The sequence below is a fragment of the Sus scrofa genome, chromosome 13 (assembly GCF_054392235.1).
Source record: "Sus scrofa isolate SSC_HxYL_T2T_F1_AM1 chromosome 13, Sscrofa_HxYL_maternal_Yorkshire_Landrace_v2.0, whole genome shotgun sequence".
Taxonomy (NCBI): domain Eukaryota; kingdom Metazoa; phylum Chordata; class Mammalia; order Artiodactyla; family Suidae; genus Sus; species Sus scrofa.
The window spans coordinates 183,349,524-183,369,038 of record NC_139395.1 but is presented as its reverse complement, the minus strand read 5'-3'; the positions used below and the strand labels follow the sequence as shown (position 1 = coordinate 183,369,038).

The following is a 19,515-nucleotide window of genomic DNA, read 5'->3' as shown; positions in this document are numbered from 1 at the left end:
ATATTTATATGTTCATCTTGATCCCTATTAACAGTTGTTCTTTGCCTGACTGCACATTAGAATCACTTAGTGCTTTAAAATGCAATGCTCCCGCCATACCCTAGATCAATTAAATCAGGATTTCTGGGGCTGAGACACCGACATCAATGTTTTTGAAAGTCCTCAGGTGATTCCAAGATGGCAGCCAGCAAATTGAGAACAGCTTCCTTTTCACTGCCTGAGAGCTTTTATTTATTCCTGTGAGTGGTTAGTGACCTGTGATTTGTAAAACATTCTAGATGAATCACAAAAAGAAGTAGTCATTGTAAGTTGTCAGAAAGCAGTAGTTGTTCAAGTGATTAATAAAGAAAAGAATCATGGCTTCTTTAGAGTGGTAATTCTCAAAACTGAAGGAGTAGTCTGAGTACTTCTAGGAAGAGGAGAAGCCAAAAAGATTCCTATGAGTAGCAAAAGAAAATGGGTTTGAAGCCTAAAAAAACCTGTATCAAATCCCAGTGGTGGCAATTTCACTATATGCCACAATAAATAACTAGACTTCTCTGAGTCTCAGTTTCTTCATCTATAAAATTGTATAACACTTTTGTTGTAAGGACATTATGAAATTAATATAAACAAGCTATATTAGGCATCTTCTATAGTTTCTAGGACTGCAGTAGGTGTTCTATAAAGGTTATTTCCAATTTTCCTTCTCTCTCATCCCTATGCCTTCCCTATTCCCTGTTCCTTATAATTCATTAATTGAGTTTATTCAATTTAAATTAATCCACCATTGCTGAGTGGGCCATTTGAAATCTGCCCTGTTGATGCAGCCTGACTGATACTGTGGTGGACCAGTTTCTGATGATTGTCACTCTGGTCCTCAAAACACCTGCCGTCTTGAAGTCAGATAAAAATGAGCTGAAACCGTCTTCAGAATTCCCAAACTTGTTTTCCTAGAACTCTAGTGTCTCATAAAATCGTATTTCATGCGCCACACACATAAAAAGCTCTACAGTCCAAAAAAATAGGGAAGAGTAGTTTACCATGTTCTTTCTCTTACAGTGAAAAGTAGCATACTTAAGCTTCAGAGAAGTTCTGCAATTGAGATGTGCTTTAAACCAGAATATCACAATTTTATTTGACCACCCTATGCCATGGGGATAGCCATTAACAGCTTTAGTGCGCTAAGTCCAAGGGTGTAGCTGAGAAATACTGTTGAATGATATTGTGGATGACTAGTCAATAGCCTGAAAACCAATTTCAACAACTTTCTCCTCCTTGTCATTGGAAGGGAGCCCATCCCCAAGCAAACCCCAATCAAGAGAAGAAGCCTAAAAGTTGTGTGTGTTTGGGGAATGGAGGAAGCTTAAAGTAAATTCTGAGATGAAATGTTAAAAGAGGTTTAAAGTGTTATCAGGATTGTGACTACTTCTTATGTTTCTGGATTTTCTTTTAATAATTTTAATATATTATCTGTAAACACTGTATCTACTATTGTGCCTGGCAAAACAACCTCTCTATAAGGCAAAACTTATACAACTGAATTAACTGTTTTCTCATTTTTCAGACTAAAAAATGGGAAATGAAGATAGTATAAAAGAGAAGATATAGAATCTAAAAAGGTATGAAATGTTTATACAAATCCTATGAAATATGGTAAAATGTGTTGAGTTGTCAGATAAAATACAAGACCCAAATTTAATTTTGAATTTCAGATAAACAATGAATATTTTTGTCATATAAGCATTCTAGACATACTAAAATTTTATTTGTTGTTTATTTGATATTCAAATTTAACTACATATTCTCCATTTTCTTTTTTTGTAAGATTTTTATTTTTTCTGCTACTGTTGATTTACATTATTCTGTCAGTTTCTGCTGTACAGCAAAGTGACCCAGTCACACACACACATACATATATATATATATATATACACATTATTTTTCTCACATTATCCTCTATCATGTTCCATTACAAGTGACTAGATGTAGTTCCCTGTGGTCTATAGGAGGATCTCATTGCTTATCCACTCCAAATGCAATAGTTTACTTCTACTAACCCCAAACTCCCAGTCCATCCCACTCCTTCCCCTCCCCCTTGACAACCACAAGTCTCTTCTCTAGGTCCATGACTTTGTTTCTTTTCTGTAGATAGGTTCATTTATGTAATATATTAGAGCCCAGATATAAGTGATATCATGTGGCATTTGTCTTCCTATTTCTGACCTAGTTCACCTAGTATGAGGATCTCTAATTCCATCCATGTTATTGCAAATGGCATTATTTTGGGGTTTTGGGGTTTTTTTAATGGGTGAGTAGTATTTCATTGTGTAAGATATACCACATCTTCTTAATCTATTCATCTGTCTTTGGACATTTAGGTTGTTTCCATGTCTTGGTTATTGTGAACAGTGTTGCAGTGAACATAGAGGTGCATGTATCTTTTTCAGTGAAAAGTTTGTCTGGGAGTTCCTGTCATAGCACAGCAGAAACGAATCCGACTAGGAACCATGAGGTTGCATGTTCAATCCCTGGCCTCTCTCAGTGGGTTAAGGATCTGGTGCTGCCGTGAGCTGTGGTGTAGGTTGTAGACACAGCTCAGATCGCTGTTGCTGTGGCTCTGGGGTAGGCCAGCGGCAACAGCTCTGATTAGATCCCTAACCTGGGAACCTCCATATGCCACGGGTCTGGCCCTAAAAAGACAAAAAAAAAAAGAAAAAAGAAAAAAGTCTGGATATATGCCCAGGAATAGGATTGCTAGGTCATATGGTGGTTCTATGTTTAGTTTTCTGAGGTACCTCCATACTGTTTTCCGTAGAGGTTGTGCCAGTTTACATTCCCACCAACAGTGAAGGAGGGCGCCCTTTTCTTCACGTCCTCTCCAGCATTTGTTATTTGTTGATTCGTTAATGATGGCCATTCTGACCTGTGTGAGGTGGTACCTCATTCTAGTTTTAATTTGCATTTCTCTAATAATTAGTGATGTTGAGCATTTTTTCATGTGTTTCTTGGCCATCCATACATCTTCTTTGGAGAAATGTCTGTTCAGGTCTTCTGCCCATTTTCCAGCTGGGTTGTTGTTTTCTTGCTGTTGAGTTGTATAAGCTGTTTGTATATTTTAGAGATTAAGCCCTTGTCAGTTGCATCATTTGAAACCATTTTCTCCCATCCCATAGGTTGTCTTACTTGTTAAATCTGGTGACTAAATGTGCTAAATATCTAAATTGAGTCGAAAATGATATACATAGACTATAGGCAATGAAAATAGATCATTTTTTAACTTTCAAATATTGACATGCCACAATAAGCAAGAAAGGAAAGAAAGAAAGAGAACTTCAATTTTTTTTGCAAATAGATGGTAAAAAACAGATCTCTTTAGGAATTCAGAATTACTGGCTTGGCAGCTAGTCAGGACAACAGTATTTAAGGGGGGAATGGAAAACTAATTAGCAAATCTTTATTAAATTTTGCAGGAACTTCTTCAGGAAATAGAGATTGATAGTGTGAGAAATAGCTGCAAAGCCTATTTTTAAATGCAGTTTTTTTTAAGTCATAAACCCCAAAACAAATTTATTTGAATAAATGTAAATTCCTTCAGCATAAAACTAAAGATGAGCCAAAAGAGAAATTCTTATGCAAAAAGAAAATATGAATTTATGCTTAAATCAACATAAGAGAATTCTATCAGAGAGCTGTTCCTAAAAATAAAGAAGTTAAGTGTATATCTATATTATGAATCAATTCATTGCAAACATATTTTCTTTCATATTTAAATTATCAATATATGAATTAATCAGGAATTATTTCAAAAACAGTGACATACATTGCATTGATTGGCATCTTATGTTAAAATTATATTGAGTACTTTTCAGATTTATATCAACAGAATTTCTGTAGTATGCAACTAATGAGAAAAAAACATACAGAGAATACAGCTGATAATTTGCTTTGCCCTTGTTTGGAAAGATCACTTAAAAATAATCAAAATTAAATTGCTTCTCATAGTCCTTAAGCAAATGCAGGCAACCCCACCACTACCACCACAAAATGTTCTCTTCAGTCCTACATTTTAACCTATTGATGCTTATATACAATAAATGTCACGTTAATAATTCCAAAAATTGTTTTTTTATTTCACGAATTCCTAATAGATTAAATAATTGTGTGTGCTATTTCATCTTTTTCAGTCATTTACTCAAGGTTAATTAAAATACTGATTTTATACCCTGATTACAATAGTGATATTTTATTAAATATTTTAACAAATAGAAAAATAGTAGTAAGATTATTACTGGTAAAGGTTGTAATACATTTGAACTTTCTAACCAAATAAATCTACTAAATATGAATTATTGGTCTTACTTATGGAAGCACCCTGTCTTCTTGATTTGTTTTTCATAGTTTAGAAATGGAAAAGGCAAATTTACAGTAACAACATCTTCATTTGCTCGAAATATTTGGAACATATGTATAGAGCTAACATGCAGTGGCTCTTCAATAAGTGTTGCATTTGGATAATAATCAGAAAGTTATACTATTTCTGGAAAATATCACATTATAGGAAAAAAATTCTGCTACAACTATCTCTAGAAAAGTTTCTTAAAATATATTGGAATATTAAATAGAAAGGAGGTGCTTAGTTGTCTTGATCTGCCTAATTACCTAAATGTGAAGAATTTAAGAAGCTCGGAGTTACTCTCACTAAATCTTATTTATGAAATGAAACCCAAAGAGAAGAAACCAATGAGCCATTGACTGTCACTCCACGGTGACACTACAACACTATCACCTTTTTCTTGCAAGATACAACCACCTCTCTTGACATGTCTGTTGACCTAAAAGTGTTACCCACAACATCAGTTTCTGTATAGGAAATCCATGATTCTGTAGTTCAGTTTTGTAAGAATTCCTGGTTTATGATTCCTCAAACTCCTTAGTTTTGAAAGGATTCAACAAAAGACATCTATGCTTCCAACTTGGGGCCACAGATCTTAACGTTCTATAAATCTTATCCAAACCTATCTAGCAATATGTGTGCAGTGTCATTCCAATTGTGTTGTAAACCCTTTGAAAGCAAGGTCTGTAATTCGTTATTTTTATACACCAGAGCACTGGTCTTCATAATTGGTAGGATCTTGTAAAACACTCAGAATTAATACTGAGGAATCAAATTCATCTTTCTTCTGTTTAGCGGCACAACCTTTCTCCAGTCCAGGCCAGTTTTCTGGGCTTTCTCTCTTTGCAGAAACTCAAACCAATTCCTTTTTCCTCAAAATCCACCCAAGCCCCTTGAGGTTGTTTTCCCCTAAAATTGATTGCATTGTAGAACACAGTTATCACAGTTTTCTACTAATTTACCTACTTCTCCCACTAGAAGATTTAGATTAATTCTTCTCGAAGAAGCAAGACACAGGGAGGAAGGACAGGCAAAAAGCCAGCACTGTAAAAAGCAGTTCAATTACAGTAATTTCCTCTGGAACTTCCTTGTTGTACTCCTCCAAATACAAAGTGGCCTAGAAAGGAAGTTTCTACATTTCAGAGATTGGAGCAACATCTATACCAATTGCCCAAAATAGAGCCATCAGGTACTCATCTGATTGGATTTTCTCCTGCCTTAGAAGAATGCCTAGGTATTCAGTCTCTTTCAGGGATCTTCTAGTGGCAAGTATACATTAAAGTACTACAAAATTGTCCATAAATACTAGGATTATTAAAAATGCATTATGCTCTTTACCTTTGCTCTGAACCCCCTTATCTCCAACTCCTAAGGATCTGACATCATTTTCTTATCCTGGCCTTAAACATACCAATAAAAATTATCCACAGAGAGTAATTAATAATATAATTCTTCAATATTATTTAATATTTAGATTTAGTTGACATGGTTTGGGGTAATCACCCAAACAACATCCTACTCTAAAATTGATTAAAACTCTCTCCTCAGAATTTATCAATGGGGCAGGAAGATAACAGAGTCAATTAACTGATGGATAAAGCAAGACTTGAGTGGACAGGTTATCCAGCACAGGAGCCAAGACTTTATGGTAGTTGACATGACACGCAAGGAGAAAAAGAAAAGAGTAAAAAATGCAGATGAAAGAGACCACTTGCATCTAGAAAGAAAGAGGATCTCCTTTCCAGTCCCCTGAGAGGCCCTTGTGTGACAGACAGTCACTTGTTCTAATGACTCCCTTTTTCATAAACCAGCATGATTGGATTTCTTATTTTTATAAGCAGACATGTCCTTCATAAACCCAGATTAATTCAATTAATAACATGAATTTGCAGGAATTCCCTGAGTTAATATCATGTTTTCTATGCAAATAATATGCAACATGATATGGATTTCAAAGATGTTCCAAAAGCTGTTTAATAGACATTTCCTATTATTTTTAAACTATTCACTTACTTGTTCACATATATTACAAAAGCAAATTTAAGTCCAAAGGAGGCGAATAATGTCAAATTGTGAAACAGGAAAATGGAGATGGTAAAATTAAACTGAACCATATACAACCAAGGCAAGATTTGGAAAAAAATATTTTGATCATATACAGCCTTCTTAAAAGTAAAGTCAGAAGTTCATGTGTGGCACAGCAGGTTAAGGATACTGGGTTTGCTGCAACTGTGGCTCAGGTTTGATCCCTGGCCCAGGAATTTACACATGCCATGATTGTGACCAAGAAGGGAAAAAAAAAAAAAAAAAGTAATGTCAATAGACCTATTCTAAGGTTACTAGATAGTAATGCTATCTTTAGGAGGATAACTGGCAACATACCCTATGATTAATAAGTTTTAGAAGGCGTTTTGAGGCTACAACAACACGTAATTAACATAAATGACTGTATCCACAAAATACCACTTTTAGATGGCTTATCCAATACAGTATGTAGCCAGCAGGGATTAAGGCAAGGAATATCCATATGTCCACAAGTTCTTCAAGTCAATGCCAAAAGGTTAATGATTAAGTCATTCCCTACCCAAATTAAAGCCACAGCAGCTGGAATGCTACTACTCCACTCTTTTTCTTAGTTCCTCTGCAGCTCAGATGACCTTTCAAATTCTCTACTAAAATGTCCTCTAGGTGCTTCATATTATTTATTATCCTCCTTTTCCTAGGCAGAGTAGGACACCAAGAGAGGTATCAGAACTGTTGCATAATTAACTCTTAAATCAATCTTTCTTCCACTTTTGTGAGCTTATTCCTTCCAAAGGGGAAAAATTGATTGCTAAATATGGTGTTTGATTTCTCCTGCCTGTTAAACTTCAGCTTTGATAGAAAAATAATGGTCTGTCACATGGACATCTTTTGCATTGTAATTTCATCATTTTATGACAATTGACATCTGACAGAAAATGTAAATGCCTTAATTTTAAGTTGATGACTCAACTGACTCAACCCAAATGGCAAAAAAAATTTTTTCATTAGTGATTTAAAAATTTGGAGTGGATAAGCAATGAGATCCTGCTGTATAGCACAGGGAACTATAGATAGTCACTTTCGTTGGAACATGATGCAGGATAATGTGAGAAAAAGAATATATATGTGTGTGTGTGTGTGTGTGACTGGGTCACTTTGCTGTACAGTAGAAACTGACAGAAAACTGTAAACCAACAATAATGGAAAAAATAAAAAATCATTTAAAAATAAAATAAAAAATAAAAATAAACACTTATTAATTAGATTACATTAGTACTTTTTAAAGCTCATAAGATAAAATGATAACTCTGCTTTCACAGGGCTTAGAAAATCTTTCAAATACATTAACTCATATACTTTTAATTATTTTGCTTGCTAACCTACAAATGAGGTTTGCTACCAGAATTATTTAGATGATTCATTGGCTTTGAAAACTCCTATTAGTATTACAGGCAGTGATGGAGTTCCCAGGCAGCCTAGTGGTTAAGTATTAGGCATTGTCATTTCTGTGACTCAGGTTCAATCCCTGGCCCAGAAACTTCTGCATAACATGGGAATGGACCAAAAAAATAGTGGTATAGGCAAAACTAAAAAACTGGGAAAAAAAACTGGAAAAAAAAACCTGAAAAAAACTAACCTAAGTCTATCCTACTAGTAATAAAATTTGAATAGAAATGAGTTAAATGACATTTATTTAAATCTTTTTCTTATAGTACTCGTGTTTATGGTTCTTAAGCAAGTTTTGAGCAAAAAGATTAATACTTCAATAATCAAGCATGCTGGAAACAAGTGTCTTAAGAAATAAATAAAAATTTTAGATACATTTAGTTTCCTGAGTGTTATTATAGGCATTCTATCATAGTACAATACCATCACGACACAAGTAAATTTTGTTTTTGAAAGGCTATTATACTTTCTATATATAAATGCACAAAATAAGCAGTAACAGAAGTGGACAGAGTCTGGAAGACAAGTTTGAGTGTGCTCCCATATCAACACCAAACCCTTTAGATAGTATAGAGACCCCATAAATGAGAGAAAAGGCCATCCTTCTTTATTATCCAATCACCTCTTTCCCTCTGCCCCTCGCTCTTTTCTTCTTTCATTCAGCTTTACTTTAGAAGTCAGGAGACAGTCTCTGCATTCTAAAATCCTGACTTATACTCTGATTCCCCAAATTCCCTCTGCCACAATGGCTTGGTTTTCTGCTTGCATAGAATCCCTTAGACTTTGTTCTTATATAACACATTGTACAACATGAAAAATTTGGTGGGTGGTGTTTTTTTTTTTTTTTTTTTTGTCTTCTTCATATTCTAACTAAAAGTTTCTTAAGGGCATGAACTAAAATTTTTTCATCAAAATTATGTTACTAACATAGAGCCTGGCACCTAGGAGGCATGCAATTAAATGTCTATACTTATTGAAAGCTTACATATTAGATATTGTTCCTGGCACTGAAGTTACAGCAGTGAGCCAAAAAGTCTAGATCCTGGCTTTCATAAATCTTAAATTCTATTGGGGGAAGCAGATGGTACAAAAGTAAGACTATAAGAATTTCAGATAGTGGTAAGTACTATGAAGAAGAATAATATGATACTGTCTGAAACATTAATGAGGAAAAGAGCCAGTTCTCTAGGAGAGAATCTTCCAAAGAGAGAACAGGGAGTCCAAAGACCCTAGCTTAGGAGGAAATTTAATTTTGTGAAGTAGAAAAACTAAGAAGGCCTGTGTGGCTACGAGAATGGTGAGTCTATAGGAGTGATACCACAGATTGAAAAAGCAGACAAGGATAATTCATGTAAGGTCTTAAAGGGCATAGTTAAGGATCTAGGCTTTATTCTAAGTGCAAGAAAAAGTCATTGAAAAATTCTGAAGAGCAGAATAAAACCATCATCATATTTTTAAAGGCTCACTTTGCCTACAGCATGAAGAATGGACTATAACAGCAAAGCAACAAGACCATGTAACATGTAATAAAAATTAAACATTCAGATTTTGGCTGATTGATTGGTACTAAGAAAATAAGCACCAACTACCCCATATTCTAGTACAAGATGCTATAGGGAACCATGCCCTATTGGGTGCCAAGAAAAGAGCAGGAGGAACCAAATTTTATATTTCTTAAGCGTTCATTACCTCAATATTATGACAGTGTTGATTGAAGAGGGTAGAAATTGGAAATGAGATGAAGATGATCTTTGGAGAAAGTTATAGATTTCTGAGAGTTACCTCCTTTCCTATGATACAGTATGTCTAGAAATAAGGAGGGTTAGTGCTTCCCCCTCACCTCAAACTGAGAGAGAGGATCTTCAAGGAGACTGCGCAAAGAGCATGATTTATGACTCGGTGGAGTCTGGAGGACTAGGGCCGATGGGGCACCCACACCTGGAAAAGCCTAAGGGTGAGAGATTATTCACAGACTACTTCATTACAAACCCAGCAAAGGTGGCTGCTTTGGGAATGGCTCTTGCTTGAGACAATGGACAGATATTCATCTGACAAATATTTATTGAACTCCTACTAGACATCAGGCACTGTTCTGGGAACTCGGAATATATTAGTGAACAAGACAAAGACCCCCGACATTCAAATCAATTACACCTTACTGGGTAGAGATAATCAAAAACTTTCATAATAAATAAGTATATTATGTAGAAGATTATAAGAACTAAGGAAAAAAGGAAAATTAAAGCTGATTAGGAACACAAGGGAAGGGTACCACAAAGAGGAAAAGAGATAAAGGTGGGTTGATTTATTAATTAGAGGGGTACAAATTTCAAGCCAAGACTTGAAGGAAGTGATGGAGTTAATTAACCAAGTGGCTCTCTCAGGTAAGGGCTATTTCAGGTTAAAGCAGCTGGTGCTAATGGAGCCTGCATCAGAATCCTGCAGAGGGTTTTTTAGCATCAGAATCCTCTGGAGGGTTTGTTAATGCACAGATCTCTGGGCTCCACTCCCAGAGTTTCTGACTCAGTGTCAGGGAGAAACAAGAATTTGCATTTCAAAAAGTTCCCAAGTGATGCTGATGCTGCTGAACCAGGAACCCACACTTGTAGAGAGTCACTCAGCTAGAGGAAAACCCCAAGTGGGCATGTGCCAGATGTTTTCAGGACCATTCAGGGAAGAGCTAGCTGGAGCTTTTCTGAAAGAATTTTACTCAGGAAGTTTTCCTTCTGAGACTGCGCTGAGCAACAGAAAACTATGGGCTAAGGGAGAATTTCTGTGACCAACTGGACCAGATGAGAACACTGCCTGGAAGTGCTCACTTTTTCTTAACTAATTAAATACACCCCTTCTTTTAAGATGCTACCTCCTTACTCCACTTGTAATCTAATTTCCCTAATTTTTTGTAATAACAATGTCTTTATCATTTTAGCTACTTTTCTACTAATATCTTCAACTCTCTTGTTACTTTGTTCTTCTCCTTGCAGCAAGATATATATGGTCTAGCAGTTTCATTTTCTACTCTTATAATGGGGCTGCTGAACATTTCTGAAGAAAAATTGCACTGTAGTAAAAAGATTGATGCCTCAATAGCTTTAAACAATACACAGAACTCTTTCATCTACCTTTGCTCACCTCCCTTCCTACTCTCTATAGCAACTATGCCAAATGTTCATCTTACTTGTCATTTTCCCTGCCTCCTCCCCCTCAACAGATGACACAGTCTCCTATTCAAAGAGAAAACAGAGTCTATGACACATGAAAACCTCCAAGTTTCTGCCATTTCTATCCGCTTCCCCAAGATCTACAAGCTCACATGTTCACTAGCTGCAGACTTACTCCCTTCATTTATCTCCTTCCTGGACTCAAATAACACCATACAGACAAATAATACCATATAAACAAAGAAAGGTGATCAAAGGTAGATGAGAAGAGTTCTGTGTATTGTTTAAAGCTATAGAGGCATTAGTCTTTTTCCTACAGACTTAGGAAAGTGTTTGACACAAACTAGTGTGCTCAATAAATTTGTTTGGTTAGATTTTATTTCATTCTTTTAAAACAGGTAACAAATATATAATGAGCATAAAATTTTAGAATCTCTTTCCAAATCGTGTTTCCCTAGTCACACATTTCTATTCCCTGGAGGCAACCACCATTACCAGTTTCTTATGTATCCTTCCAGCGATATTCCATATACAAATAAGCAAATGTGTTGATAAATATTCTTTATATTACATGAATAGTAATATTTTATCCATTCTTTTCTACACTCTGATTTGTCACATTAAAATATGCTTTGGCAATCTTTTCCTATCAGAATATAAAGAGCTTCTTTATTTATTGAAGGATGTACATACAATAACCTATTTATCTGTAATGATGTACATATTCATTTTCACACTGAAAAATATGTGTAGGGAAAATTCTAGGTAGAATGATTATATCAAAGATTATTTCCATATTGTCTTCATGAGGTTGGACCAATATATGTCAACAATGTGTAAGAGTGCATACTCTTAACAGTATTTTTCACTTATTCATTCATTCATTCATCAAATTTTTGGAGAGACTATTATGAGATAAATTTTGTCTCAGGCCCAAGATATCCTCATATACCTTATATTCTAATGAGGAAATATACAATAAACAAATTCCTGTTAAACTTTTTACTTTGCCTCAGAACTTTAGCTTCTTTGACATATAAATATATCAAACTATCTTGATATTTTTTTTAAAAAATCAAATTTATCCTCTTGGAGTTTCCATCTGTCTTTTGCCTTTTAAAAACTTTCTAAATTTTAAGTTTTTCATTAGTAATCAAACCTCTTAAATGACTACTTCACACTGACTTTCTCCCTTTCTTTGTCTTCCATTCATTCTTTGAGGTGTTGTCTTTACCAATCCCTTATGATTTTATAGATACACAGGGTTTCAACTAAAAATGTATGAAATATAAATTAAATTTCCAATCCAGCTCTGCTTTCTAGACAACTACATATGGGTTGCTCATATGTTAGTCTTAATGTGTTTAAAAATATCTGTTACTTTTACCATGATCCTGTCCTTTCCATGCTCCCAAGCCTACCTTCCCTGTGTTTGCTGTCTTGTGTATGACATCATCATCCAACTGGTTGCCCATCACAGAGCATAGCAGCCACTGTAGGCTCTTCCTCCTTCCTCAAGCTCCACCTCCTCCCTTATCAAATTAACTGTCAAGTCTTGTCATACATTAAAAAGGGGGTTAAAACTATTTTCTCTCCTCATCCTCCTGTTTCATCCCTTGCCTGGAAACTCATTGTTTCTCACCTAATCTACTTAATGATTTCTAATCATGGCCTCTCATCTTTGCCTATCCTGCTTCTTGTTCTCTAGTGGGTCTCCATGGCCTCCAGAATTGTGTATATAAATCTCTTACTTCCTGTCTGACTTTTTACCCTCAACCCATTCAAATGATTTTCCTATCATACTCTTACTGGTATTATCTTCTCCCAAAGGGCCCTCTCTGCAGCCTACTCCCCCCCCCACCGACCCAACCCTCTGTTGACCCAATAATCTTAACTCTCAAGCTTTTTTTTTTTTTTGTCTTTTTTTGCTATTTCTTGGGCCACTCCCACGGCATATGAAGGTTCCCAGGCTAGGGGTCCAATCGGAGCTGCAGCCACCGGCCTACGCCAGAGCCACAGCAATGCTGGATCCAAGCCGCGTCTGCAACCTACACCACAGCTCACGGCAACGCCGGATCGTTAACCCACTGAGCAAGGGCAGGGATCGAACCTGCAACCTCATGGTTCCTAGTCGGATTCGTTAACCACTGCGCCACGACGGGAACTCCTCAAGCCTTATTTTAAATTTAAATTCCAGTGTAAGGGTTTTCCTGTCCCTCAGTCCCAGACAGAACTGCTACAACTTTGTATAAATAATTGCGGCTTCTTTTTTATACATTAACTAATGCATGTATCACCTAGTACACTTCAGGTTGTGAGCATTGGCTTTATCCTCAGGCTTCATATGATGGCAAAGGCATTTCAAGAAATCCAAGTTTAAATACTCACATATGTCCAGTGAAAAAATAAAATTGAAAAAAAAAAGAAAGAAATCCCCTTTCTGGAAACTCCCTTGTTTTTGGATTCACTTGTCTTTGGAGACATGCCCACTAACAAACTCATCATTGTTAGTGACAGTCATTGCCAGAGAGTTTTGATTTCCCAACAGGAAATAGATGGCACATTCAAATTAGGATACTTCAAAAAGAATTTATTTGCAAAGGGACTGATTTTAAAAAGGTGATGTGAATAGGGGAACCATAATCATAATCAGACCAGAGACAGGTCTCAATGACAGCAGTGTCCCCTGTGCCACCTTGGCATGCTGGACAGCTCTACAGCTGCAGGGCAGCAATTAATCCTGGCCTGCTACCACCTCAGTCTCCTCAGCAGCCAACCATGGAAACCAGCCACCATGCACAAACCACACCCAGGCCTTTGTTACCCACCTCAGTGCCACCAATGGGCAGCATCTTTGCAGAACTCATAATCTCAAGAAGTAAAGATTTCTTAAAAGTAATATTAGTGTTCACCATGCCAAATCCTCCCTCAACTTCTGCTAAACTGATAGCAACTATACTCAAAATTCAAAGATTTTTCTGTATGCAATATCTTTATTAATTCTCAGTAAAATAATGACAATTTTTCGTAGTTTTTTTTAATTAAGTTGAACTAATGACATTATTTTAGAATGTATATTACTAGATTTATTGGTTATTATAGTTTTTAATGTATTAATTACTTACCAGTAGAGAAACATTTCAATATTTTTAATATTGAATATCCAACAAATATGAGTATTAACATCCCTAATATTATAAGAGAGAAAAAATTTGAATTTGGAGGGGGGCATGCCCACAACATGAGAAGTTCCCAGGCCAGAGATCAAACCTGCCCCAGAGTAGCAACCCAAGATGCTACAGTGACAACCCTGGCTCCTCAACCCACTCCGCCACAAGGAAACTCCAATATATTCATTTTTCTATCCAGAGTACCAACTACACTATTAAAACTAAGTAGGTATTCACTAAATAGGTGTACATCTTTTTCCCTAAATACTGATAAACAATATACTCCTTGATGGCATGAGTTGCATCTTTTATGAATATGTATTACATGTAGAACCTAAAACACATTGCATTGCTTAATAAATTTTTATTGATGAGTGTTCAAAAATTAGGAAAAAATTAGTAAGTTCAACCATTGTGCTGATATTTTAGTATTGTATTCAGAAACAATTCAGATTTTTCTATCATAAATCATAATAGGTAACACATAAATCATCATCATTTAACCATGTCATTTCTTTTTTTTTTTTTTTTTTTTGTCTTTTTGTCTTTTGTTGTTGTTGCTATTTCTTGGGCCGCTCCCGCGGCATATGGAGGTTCCCAGGCTAGGGGTTGAATCGGAGCTGTAGCCACCAGCCTACGCCAGAGCCACAGCAACGCGGGATCCGAGCCGCGTCTGCAACCTACACCACAGCCCACGGCAACGCCAGATCGTTAACCCACTGAGCAAGGGCAGGGACCGAACCCGCAACCTCATGGTTCCTAGTCGGATTCGTTAGCCACTGCGCCACGACCGGAACTCCCCTCATTTCTTAAATATCAACATAATCTTTGTAATTTTTTAAATAATTTTCCCCTATAATACATGACTTTATTAGTATCAGTTCCAAGTACATGTACTAAAATACTATAATCTAGAGATAGTAATAGCCACTAATGTATAGTCACAAAAGTTTTAAAAAGGGTCTAAGTGGTGTTCCCATTACGGCTCGGTGGTTACGAACCCGACTAGTGTCCATGAGGATGCGAGTTCAATCCCTGACCCTGCTTAGTGGGTTAAGGATCTGACATTGCTGTGAGCTGCAGTGTAGATCACAGACATGGCTCAGATCTGGCATTGCTGTGGCTGTGGCATAGGCCAGCAGCTGCGTCTCAAATTGGACCCCTAGCCTAGGAATTTCCACATGCCATGGGTGTGGCCCTAAATAAAAAATAAGTAAATAAAAAGGATGGAAGTGACTGAAGTTACTGAATGAGAACTTGTTATAAAAACCTAGCTTAAAAATCATGAAGAAAAGAAAAACTATTGGGGAGTAGCATTTAAATATTCTAAGAAAAACATGCTAAGCCTTTTCTTGTCATTCAGATATAGGCAGATTTCTCATAATTTTCTTGGGGCTGAATCTCAAGAAATTGCTGTCTATAACCTTACTCTGTGCTTCAATTTGTACCTTGGCAGTCTAGGATACTTTATTATACAAAAGCAAGACAAACAAGATATTATATTCTATGGCATTAAGTAAATCCAACTAAATAAAATAAAAATAGAAAGATACCTATCTTATTTAAAGTCATGACTACTTTATACTTTATGTAAAACCAGTGAATATTTAGGCTAAATATCTCAGTCAATCACTGCCTATCTTAGCCAAGTTTAAAAGTTAAGGATTTTTTTTCATATTTTAGCTGATAGTCTTGGTTAACCAGCAGACTGGAAGACCAGATTGCATTTGAGCAGAGCACCAAATTATGGCTATATAACATCTGCCTTGTGTTTCAGTGCTGAACATTCTATATTATCATTAATTAAAGATGACAAATCAACTACCCAATTTCAGCTGACAGCAATTAAGCACCCACACTATGTTACTAGATTTCTGCTTTGTATACCAGCCCTACCAAGCCATTGGGCCCAATAAATGTCAGTGTTAGTCATTTGTTTTATTTATGATATTCAGTTAATCAGCGATACTTACTAAACCTTACCAGATGTAAAGATGCACTTTATAAAGGGGCTCCAAAGAGAGAACACAGATTAAAGATGAAAGAAGAAGAAGAGAAATACTTCTAATTTAACATATTTACAAAAGGAAAATAAAATAAAATGGAAGCACATATAGTGTGATCAAGTGAATGTCCTTTAGTTCCATTAGTTACATTTGCATAAAGTATAACAGTCAAATGTCTTTCAAATGCTGTTTTAAAAAAGTTTAAAAAAAAAAATGAGAGAGGAGTTCCTGTTGTGGCTCAGCAAAAATGAACCCGACTAGTATCCATTAGGACACAGATTCAATCCCTGGCCCTGCTCAGTGGGTTAAGGATCGAGCATTGCCATGAGCTGTGGTGTAGGTCATAGACGCAGCTCAGATCTGATTGCTGTGGCTGTGGCATAGGCCTGCAGCTGCAGCTCTGATTCACCCTCCAGCCTAGGAATTTCCATATGCCACACTTGCAGCTCTGAAAGAAAAAAAAAGAAAAAGAAAGAAAAAAAAGAAAAAAATTATTGTGCTTAGAATTGCTTAAACATTTGCCATCTTAGCTTGGTTAATGAGTTATCATGCATCAATAAAAATTGGAGTTTTTAAATAAAATGTCATCACTAAAACTAAATCTCTTTTAACCTTATAACAATAGCTTTCATTGAATTTTAACATATCCTAAGCTCTAATATTTGTTTCCAAATAATTTACCATATTTTATTCATATTGAGAAAATTTAACTATTGTTGCCCCAAATATTGAGATATACTTTGTCCAATCCAATATTTTATTCTAGATTAGAATAAAAAATTAAATATCTAGGTTAAGATAGTTACCAGATTGTTAATAATTAACTAACTTCAGAAAGAATGTTTTAAAAATATTCCTCACATCTAGCATATAGCTAATACTAAACTTTTCAGAGACTTTTCAATAAGGATATAGAATTTCCAGATTTTTTATCTAATTCCTGATGATAAACATGTACATTAGACATTATTATGTCCAGTGTCACTATGGAGTGAACTATTCTCCTTATTGAATACTCAAGAAAAGGGAATGTTAGGCAAGAGGAGGGAAAGATCATGAACATGTTCTTTCAAAATTTTCATCCCCAGCCTGCTAACATATTATCCATTTTCAATTTTAACTCAAACACTGAGAGTACATCATTTCTCATTCATGGTAATTGTACATCATTTCCTTCTACACCACCTTCCTTTAGTGAAATTAGAAAATGTTGTGTTAGACAGTGATGGTATGATAGATACAATAAAATGAAGACTGAGGTCAAAATAAAAATAATAGTTTTTACCCTGTTAGACCATTTTATGATTTCTCTATGATTATTTTATGATAATCCTACAGGCTGAATTTGCTAGTCCCATTCATGAATATAAACACTGAGATTATTAGGTGCCAGGCACTTAAAGGATTTATATGTAATCTTCAGCAATACCTTATAAGGTTTCATGCTTGTTATCTTCATTTTGCAGTTAATGAACCTAGTCTTTGAAAGTTGAAATGACCTTCCTGAGCTCAAACTAACAAGTGGGAGAGACAGCCTTCAAATGAAGTTCTGTTTAACTCTCGCCCATGTGGGTTTTAGTCACAACACCTAATAGACTTCATAAACTGAAGTCTCGATTTTAGGAATAAACAGCAGCTCTTATTGCCTTCACCACCCCAGTCCTCACATATCCCTTCACCTCTCCTTTGCATCCCCCACCACACACACATTCAACTTCCTTCCTCTTTTGGTATCAGTAACAAACAAAGGAAAAAGTACAGCATACTGAGTTTGTGCACATATCTTTGCCTTCTCTTCTATGCCTCTAAGTTAGTTTCAGTGTCCTTCGACTTATAGTGCCGTTTTCCCTAAGATTTCACTATTGCAATTTAATTATTTTTCCCAGTTGTAGCAGACTAACGAGCTGTTGTCTCTTGAAAACAATAACCAGGATAATTTGTGCCATGAAATATGTGAATATGTAAATTTAATTTAATATCAGAATTCCTCTCTTCTTTGTAAATATTTTTAAGATTTGGTTTAAGTTAGTTAATGCTTTAATGGCTAAAGTTGCTTTCATTAGTTGTTTTAATGAAGATATTGCCTAATATTTTAAAGATTTAGTTAAAGTTGCTATGGTTATTAATTTTCAATTCCACTTAGCAAAGTGTCTGCTTGTGTCAGTCCTGGGAGTGCTCAGGGAAACAGAGTCACTCAAAATATTTCTGGAATAAAGGAATTTAATGGAGATATTGGCATTCACATTAATGTTAGAAAAACTGAGGGAAAAAGGCTAGAAAAGTCAAATTTTATTTCAATCCAGTAGCTACCTAAGGTTAAAGAAATGACAGTAAAACACCTCAATCTAAAAGCCCAAAGTAGGGAGTTTTCAAAGGCTTGTTTGAAAACTGTTATAGTTCTCAAAAATATCTGAGAAAATTCCCGACTATTTCCAAGAGCACACAGAAGCTACTATAAATGTCTATACATTCATCTGGCTCCCATCTTCTTCTGCTTCCCAACCTTGTGGGAATTACTCTTGTTATCAAACTCCAAAGCCATACTCTATTGAGGAGGAGATTCTGGAAATTACATTGTAGGGATTGGGAGCTCAGTGATGCCAGATTGGCAACAAACAATCTAGCACAGCAACACAACAGTGTCAACTCAGCATCATACATGCGTCATTGGCTTGGGAACAGGTGGAATGCAGAGGCTGAAAAAAGAGTAAGGAGACTTTTAGTGTACAAACTTTTACTGGAGGCTGGAAAGGAGGTGATGAATTTATCGTACAGATTAGAAAGAGGGCAAGCAACATTTTGTAGTAGCAAAACAATAAAAGTGAGTTCTCTAGTAAGAAAGATAAAATGTGTTTGATGAACTTGTGTATCTGGCCAGCAGTGTTCCCAGGCAGAATGTTTAAAGTGCCAATTGACAGTTTCTTATCTGTGTATAATATAGTATAGCGGGAAAGAGAAAGAAGTTTGCAAACTTTAGAAGAAATATACAAGAGGCAGGGCTTGCTAATAGGAAAACAAAGCTATTTCAGATCATCACTGATCTGTACAGGTGGCAAAACATTCTCAAAGTAAAAGTGGCCTTGGGGGTCCCCATTGTGGATCATCAGTAACGAACCTGACTAAGATCCATGGGGATGCAGGTTTGATCCCTGGCCTCCTTGCTCAGAGGGTTAAGAATCCGGCATTGCCATGAGCCGTGGTGTAGATCGCAGACGTGGCTCGGATTCTGCATTGCTTTGGCTGTGGTGTAGGCGGCCGCTGTAGCTCTGATTCAACCCCTAGCCTGTGAACTTTCCATGTGCCATGGGTGTGGCCCTAAAAAGCAAATTAGA

At 36.0% G+C, this 19,515-nt stretch overlaps 1 protein-coding gene across 2 annotated transcripts in view; it reads left to right on the top strand.

Moving 5' to 3' along the window:
* HTR1F (5-hydroxytryptamine receptor 1F) overlaps positions 1-19,515 on the top strand; it is a 151,612-nt gene that overhangs the window by 116,064 nt on the left and 16,033 nt on the right. For both annotated transcript variants that reach the window (XM_084987065.1, XM_084987063.1), the window contains one exon: positions 1,547-1,601. The gene's annotated coding sequence lies outside the window, so the exon portion shown is untranslated. The remainder of the gene's footprint in view (positions 1-1,546; positions 1,602-19,515) is intronic.